Here is a 7,295-nt window from a genome sequence, read left to right as displayed (position 1 = left end):
CAAATTTGCACTACTTTCTGAGCTGCTACAAGCTATATGTGCCTGCATGTGTGGATGTGCCCTGAGAGTCCACTCTTGTGGCTCTTTATGGTTGCCATCTTGGCCTGGCCCACCCAGAAATTGGGTATACAGATCACACAACCCATGGTTGCCTGGTGCACAGAGAAAATGTACACAAAGTCCAAATCTAGTGGTCTAAAGCAGATGCTGAGGATGTCAGACTATCTGAACCTGTGTGCCATTGAGGAAAGCATGGAAGAATATCTCTTCCACCCCATCCTCACAGAGAAAAAAAGAAAGGGGGAGGGATGGGGAGTAAATGCCAATAAACATGCCTATGAGAGAGAAAGAATGGTCCTGGATATGTGCGGTTCTAAGGTTACATTGGGAACTTGAACAAATAACTAGGGAAGTGTATAAGGCCATTGCTCAGGCATGCAGGGATGAAGTCAGGAAGGCCAAAGCCCAATTGAAGTTGCAGCTAGCTAGGGATGCGAAGGGTAACAAGCATGGGTTCTACAAGTATGTCAGTAGCAAGAGGAGGATCAGGGAAAGTGTGGGTCCCTTATGAAATGGGTGAGGCAACCTTGTGACAGGATTCAGAAAAAGCTGAAGTGCTCATTGCCTTCTTTGCCTCAGTCTTCACAGGTAAGGTCAGCTCCCAGGCTACTGCATTGGGCAGCACAGTTTGAGGAGGAGGTGAGCAGCCAACAGCGGTAAAAGAACAGGTTAGGGACTATTTAGAAAAGCTGGATGTTTACAAGTCCATGGGGCCAGTTGGGATGCACCTAAGGGTGCTGAAGGAGTTGGCTGATGAGATTGCACAGCCATTGGCCATCATCTTTGAAAAATCATGTTAATAAGGAGAGGTCCTGGATAATTGGAAAAGGGCAAACATAGAGTCCATATTTAAGAAAGGGAAAAACATGGATCCAGGGAACTACAGACCAGTCAGCCTCACCTCAGTCCATGGAAAAATCATGGAGCAGATCCTCAAGGAATCCATTTCAAAGCAAGTCATGCCTGATGAACCTGATTGCCTTCTATGATGAGATGTCTGGCTCTGTGGATGCAGGGAGACCAGTGGATGTGGTATACCTTGATTTTAGCAAAGTTTTTGATATGGTCTCCCACACCGTTCTTGCAGGCAAGCTAAGGAAGTACAGGCTCAAGGAATGGACTGTAAGGTGGATAAAAACTGGCTGGACCATCGGGCTCAGAGGGTAGTAATCAATGGCTTGATGTCTAATTGGCAGCCAGTATCAAGTGGTGGAGTGCTGCAGGGGTCGGTCCTCAGGCCAGTTTTGTTCAATGTCTTCATCAGTGACCTGGAAGAGGACCCAGAGTGCATCCTTAGCAAGTTTGCACATGACACCAAGCTGCGGGGAGTAGTAGATACTAAGGTATAGTGTAGGACTAAGGTTCAGAGTGACCTAGACAAATTGGAGGATTGGGTCAAAAGAAATCTCATGAAGGACAAGAACAAGTGCAAAGTCCTGCACTTAGGACAGAACAATCCCATGTACCAGTACAAGCTGGGGGCTGACTGGCTGGGGATCAGCTCTACAGAAAAGGACGTGGGGGTTACAGTGGACAATAAGATGAATATGAGGCAACAATGTGCCCTTGCTGGAAAGAAGGCTAATGCATAGGTAGGTGTGTTGCCAGTAGATCAAGGAAAGTGACTATTCCCCTCTATTCAGCACTGGTGAGGCCACATCTGGAGTACTGTGTTCAGTGTTGGGACCCCCCACTACAGAAAGGATGTGGACAAATTGGAGAGAGTCCAGAGGGCGGCAACAAAAATGGTGAGGGGGTTGGGGGACATGACTTCTGAGGAGAGGCTGAGGAAACTGGACTTATTTAGTTTAGAGAAGACAGAGGGGATTTAATAGCAGCCTTCAACTACCTGAAGGGGAGGTTTGAAAGGGGATGGGATGAGACTGTTCTCAGTGATGGCAGATGACAGAACAAGGAGCAATGGGCTCAAGTTGCAGCAAGGGAAGTTTAGGTTACATATTAGGAAGAATTTTCTCACTAGGAAGATAGTTAAACACTGGAGCAGGTTACCCAGAGAGGTTGTGAACTCTCCATCTTTGGAGGTTTTTAAGACCTGGCTAGAGAAAGTTTGGCTGGAGTGATCTAGTTGGAGATGGTCCTGGTTGGAGCAGGGGTTGGACTAGATGACCTCCTGATGTCTCTTCTAACCTTGATTTACTATGATTTTATTACCTCACCTACAGAAGTTGGTGCAGGTATGGTGGGAGTAAATAGACAGGGCATGCTTCATAATGGCACTCCTAGGTGCAGGGGAGAGGCTGTATAGACATATGCTGAGAAATAACAATGTGATGATCTGAAGAGGTGGAAAGACAAAAATATAATAGCTAGAGGTCAAACAAGACAATGAAGAGAAAATAAAGTATCATTGATATGGTCTGTCAGGAAAGAGGCTGAATTAAATTAGGACAAAGCAGTTGGTTGTTATGAGAAGAAAAACATGTGGTACATAACAGAAATGGAAGATTTTGCTCAGCTGAACAGGATCAGTACAATGCAGAGTCAAATCATAGAAGTATAGACAGAGAAGGCCTTTTGCATTATTCAACCTGATCACCTGAATTTTCCAGATCTGTTCACCTCATCATCCCCCCCTCATTATCCTGGATTCTTAACTATTTGCATTAATTGTGGCTCAACTGCCTTTGAATCTATTCTGTTAGCCTAACTATGCATAACATTTTACTCATGTTTAGCCTAAACTTTTGCTTCCTTATCTTCAGGCCATTGCTCTTCTTTTGCCATCTTCTGAGATTTTGATAAATTTCCTTCCTTCGTTTACATTGTAACCTTCAAGGTATTTATGATCATATATCTCCTGAATCTTCTCTTTTCTAGATTTAGTTTTAACCTATCTAATCCTTTCTTCTGTGTCACTTTCTCCAATTATAGTTCACTTTTCCTTTATGTAATATCTACAACACATGCACTGGGAAAAATATTGAAGGCTTTTAATTAATGCTTTACCACTGTAACCTGATCTCTATATATGCATATGTGTCTGATTTTTACCACATGGTTGCCAGCATTTGTGTCTCTAATCTCCCTCATTGCATTCCCTCACACAATACAACACTGTGATAACTTACCAAGTTTCAACTGGAAAGTTGCTACCATCGTTGCATTTTGTATGCTGCCGGTTTTTTCTAGCACCACTTAGGCTTGGTCACTTATCTTTGCAATTATCCTTTCTGAAGCATCTCCAAATGGAAAAATAAATTGCCATTAAAAGTGACAGAAGTATTTTACCCAGTTTTTGATGCATTTATTAATTTTAATATGCTATGGGTGTATTACAAGCTAGTCTACTTTGTAGACTTGAGGCCTGTTGCTTTGCAGTAGAACTTTATATTCCAACACCAGGTCCCTGAGTCTACGTTACTATTGATTTTATCCTCTTTATAGATGCATTATTTTTCCAGTTTTGCTAAGTTTCTCTACAATTCTTTCTCAATGTGTTGTGGGGGGAGACGTGCATGCACACATATGTATTCATTTCTCATCTGATTTGTCATCGTCCAGACAACTAGTAAAGAAAGACTAGTCTCACTTGCAGCTCAATTTATTGTTTTCTCTTCCATTATCTTGCCACCTATAAAACTAGCTTTTCAATGTAATTTAAGCACCTGAATATGTAGATAGGCATCTAGTGGATTTTCAAACATGACTGAGCCTATTGAGGTAACTAACTCCTACTGATTTCATCCCGAGGTACCTAACTACTTCTGAAAATATGGTTGTGTTTTCAGCAGGCTCATTTGCTATGTATGCATACAATATTTAGCACACTATTGCCTCAATATCTTTGGCTTTTACACCCTACCTCCCTACAATGTCTTATCATAGTAATGTAAAGCAGAACAAGAGAGACAATAATGTTGTGCAATAAGAATTAAACTGATGTTAAAAAAAACCCAACTAAAGGGTATGATGAAGGTCACTTAATCTAATGGTTAGAGAGCAAAGGACTGAGAATTAAAAACATCCTGGTTATTAATTCAAATGAGCTATTAACTCAGCTGCTCGACCCTGGATGATTTGCTTGATCTGCTTCTGCCTCAGTCAATCTAGCTAGGAAGTTAGGAAGAGGCAGGCTGTGAGGAGAAAAAGAGGTCATAGGAAATGAGGTTACCAAAAAAAATAATTACACTTTTTACAGCTTTTTAACAGGCAAAAGAGGGGGTTTTTTGCTAGTCATCTCATTGCATTTCTCGGCTTTAGGAATACGCCTGAATTTAAAAGATGTTAATTCTTACCAGTGGGAGTAAGCTAATGCTATGCTGCATGTCTTTCCCAATAGGCTGTGCAAAATCTGGCTAAAGCAGAACCATAAAACAACAAAGAGAAGAGCTGGAAGGAGTTTAACAAATATGTAAGTGTGTACACCACATACAGTATCCCTGAAATCTCTAGCTTTGGATTCAGACACCAGTAATAATGGTTTCCTAGCAAAGAGGCAGCTGCAACCTGGGAATCTGTTTTAATCGTCAGGAGAGTGGCGGCTGGAAGAAATTCAAAGCCCCAAATATAAACAGTAAAGCAGACTGGGGAAGGTGGTGTTGCTATTTCCTGGGCTGACATTGACTTCAAGCTACCTCCCTGTTGGCCCCCTACTGCTCCTGGCTGCTGTCATTCACAGCGTATTGTTTCAATGTTGTGAAAAACCCTAGGCAACCCCCGCACAAGGAGAGTGAGAAAACGACAGCCCTGTGATGATTCAGCCACTTTTCTTGATCAGCGTGATTGTATGAGAGCGCTGTACTTAGTTATATTGATTTGTCTCTGAGAGCGCTTTCTGCCACATAAATCTCATCAAAAATCTTTAAAGATCCTGCCCCAGAAGGCCACTATGTTTTCTTTCTTAGTAAAGAGAAGCAGAACCAAAAATTCGTTTCTCAAAGTTTCAACTAGAATGCTCCATTTATAAGACTGCTCTGAATGTGTCTCGTTTTTACATTCAGAGCATTTCAAAAAGCCCTGCACCTTATGATTAACCTTCACATCTAAGTAGCAGTACAAAGAGGTGTATCTCTATTTCTTCTCCCTGTCTTTCTCTTCCTTTTTTCTTTTTTTTTCTTTTTCCAAATTCAGGAGAATGGAATAATGAAAATCACCTTTTTTTTAAAAAGGGAGAATTTGAAGGAGCATTGTCTCTATTACATCTCAAGCATTCAGTGTGATGTGCATTGCATTATAAAGATGCTGTTTATGCTGCTCTAGTTAAAAATGTCTGTCAGTGTTACCCTGATGAAATTGCATTTCCAGGGTAAATCTCTGAGATTAAATGGGGAGTCTGTGGGCATGGATAGAGAGAATTATGAGCAAAATTAATGTACATGAAACCTCCACACACACACACAAACAAATGCTACTTATAAATGGCATATCTTATCCTTCAGAAACCTATTCTTTGATCAGCTTTTTATATTACTTGTAAGGAAGGAAGACAATTTTAAAGAACGTTTTTCTTAAAACACAAATTCTTGATTAATCTATAAGAAAAAGGGTCCTAACCATACAAACATATACTCTTATGAGTAAATTTGATCACTATAGAAAAAGGAAATATTTATTCCTTTAAGAAGTGTTTGGATGCTTATCTTGCTGAAATCCTTTGACCCCTGCTGACTTCCTGCCCTTGGGGCAGGGGGCTGGACTCAATGATCTCCCGAGCAACCTTCCAGCCCTTATGTCTATGAAATCTATTTCCAGAAGTGTCTTCAGGACTGGGCCCTAACTGTTTTCATAAAACTAATCTCTTTTTTTCTCCCTTGAATAATGCTGTAATTATTCCCTGACTTTATTTGTCACCTATATAGTTGGTCCATTAAAAGATATCACCATAAAACCCTTGCTTCTCTTGTATTTCCTGGACCATCACAATTATAGCAATACTCAAAGTGCAATGTTCATACTATAACACCACACAAATACTTCATAGCTCAGAAAAGGGGAGGATAGTGTAAATTATAAGTCCATGTTATAGTCATTTACGTAAATGCTTTATGAATGTAAGGACCACACTGGATCACATGGAAGGAGAGGTGCGACAGCTGAGAGTAGGAACTTTTTTAGCTGAATTTTGGTCCACGTGTGGTGAAGGATGAGTGAGTGAATAAAAAAGTATAATAAGAATAGAGATGCCATACTTATTACAAACTGATTAAAGTGTGAACAAAGGAGTTTGGGCTTTTGAGCAGACCGGTATATAGAGTTGAAAGAGATCACAAGGGTCATCTAATCCAGCTCCTAAATGTAGGAATACAACTCCCAAATCATCCCTGTCCAATGCTTACCCAGCCTCCTCTTGAAAATATCCAATGAAGGAGATTTGACAACTTCCCTGGGCAGTTTATTCTACTGTTGTACAGTTCTACTGATAAGGACGTTTTTCCAGAGATCTAATCAAAATCTGCTTTGTTGTAATTTGAAATTATTATTTTGTATCCTATCCCCTTCAGCAAGGAAGAAGAGTTGTTCTCCCTTTTTTTATGTCAGCCTTCCAAGTACCTGAAAACTGCTATCATGCTCCTCCTTAATATTCATTTTTTCAAGCTAAAGCTCTCTCAACCTTTTCTTATATAGTTTTCTCTTTAGTATTTTTATCACTTGCCTCTGAACATTGGCTTAAAAATGGTATTTAAAGCCAACGTTCAGAGGTATTTCTGTTTTTCGGGAATTGGCTTATGGGGTGTGTGTATTATCAGAGTTCAAAATGCACAGCAGGGGTTAATTGGATTTCTAAGAAGCTTTGGTTTAACACACAGAGTTTCTCATGGCCCTGAAAGCAGACAGGCTGTCTAAAACAACAAGGCCAAATGGATACACGCATAGATACCTATAGTTAGGCACAAGACACACGGTGATACACATAGCCTAGGTAAAAAGCACCCTGTTCAAATTTGCTGATGACACTAAGATGTGGGGGGACGTGGGCACACTAGAAGGAAGCAACAGGCTACAATCGGACCTAGACAGGTTACAAGGGTGGGCAGATGAGAATAGGATGGGTTTCAACACAGACAAGTGCAAGGTGATGCACCTGGGGAGGAACAACCGGCACCACACCTACAGGTTGGGGAACTACCCTCTTGTCAGCACGGAGGCGGAAAAGGATCTTGGAGTCGTCATTGACTCCAAGATGAACATGGGTCGGCAGTTAGGAAGGCCAACCATACCTTGTCATGCATCCACAGATGCATCTCGAGCAGGTCCAGAGAGGTGATCCTCCCCCT

The sequence above is a fragment of the Gavialis gangeticus genome, unplaced genomic scaffold (genome assembly GCF_001723915.1).
Source record: "Gavialis gangeticus isolate Ggan-Ray unplaced genomic scaffold, GavGan_comp1, whole genome shotgun sequence".
Lineage (NCBI taxonomy): Eukaryota > Metazoa > Chordata > Crocodylia > Gavialidae > Gavialis > Gavialis gangeticus.
The sequence above is the reverse complement of the archived record's forward strand: the minus strand, read 5'-3'. Positions refer to the sequence as shown.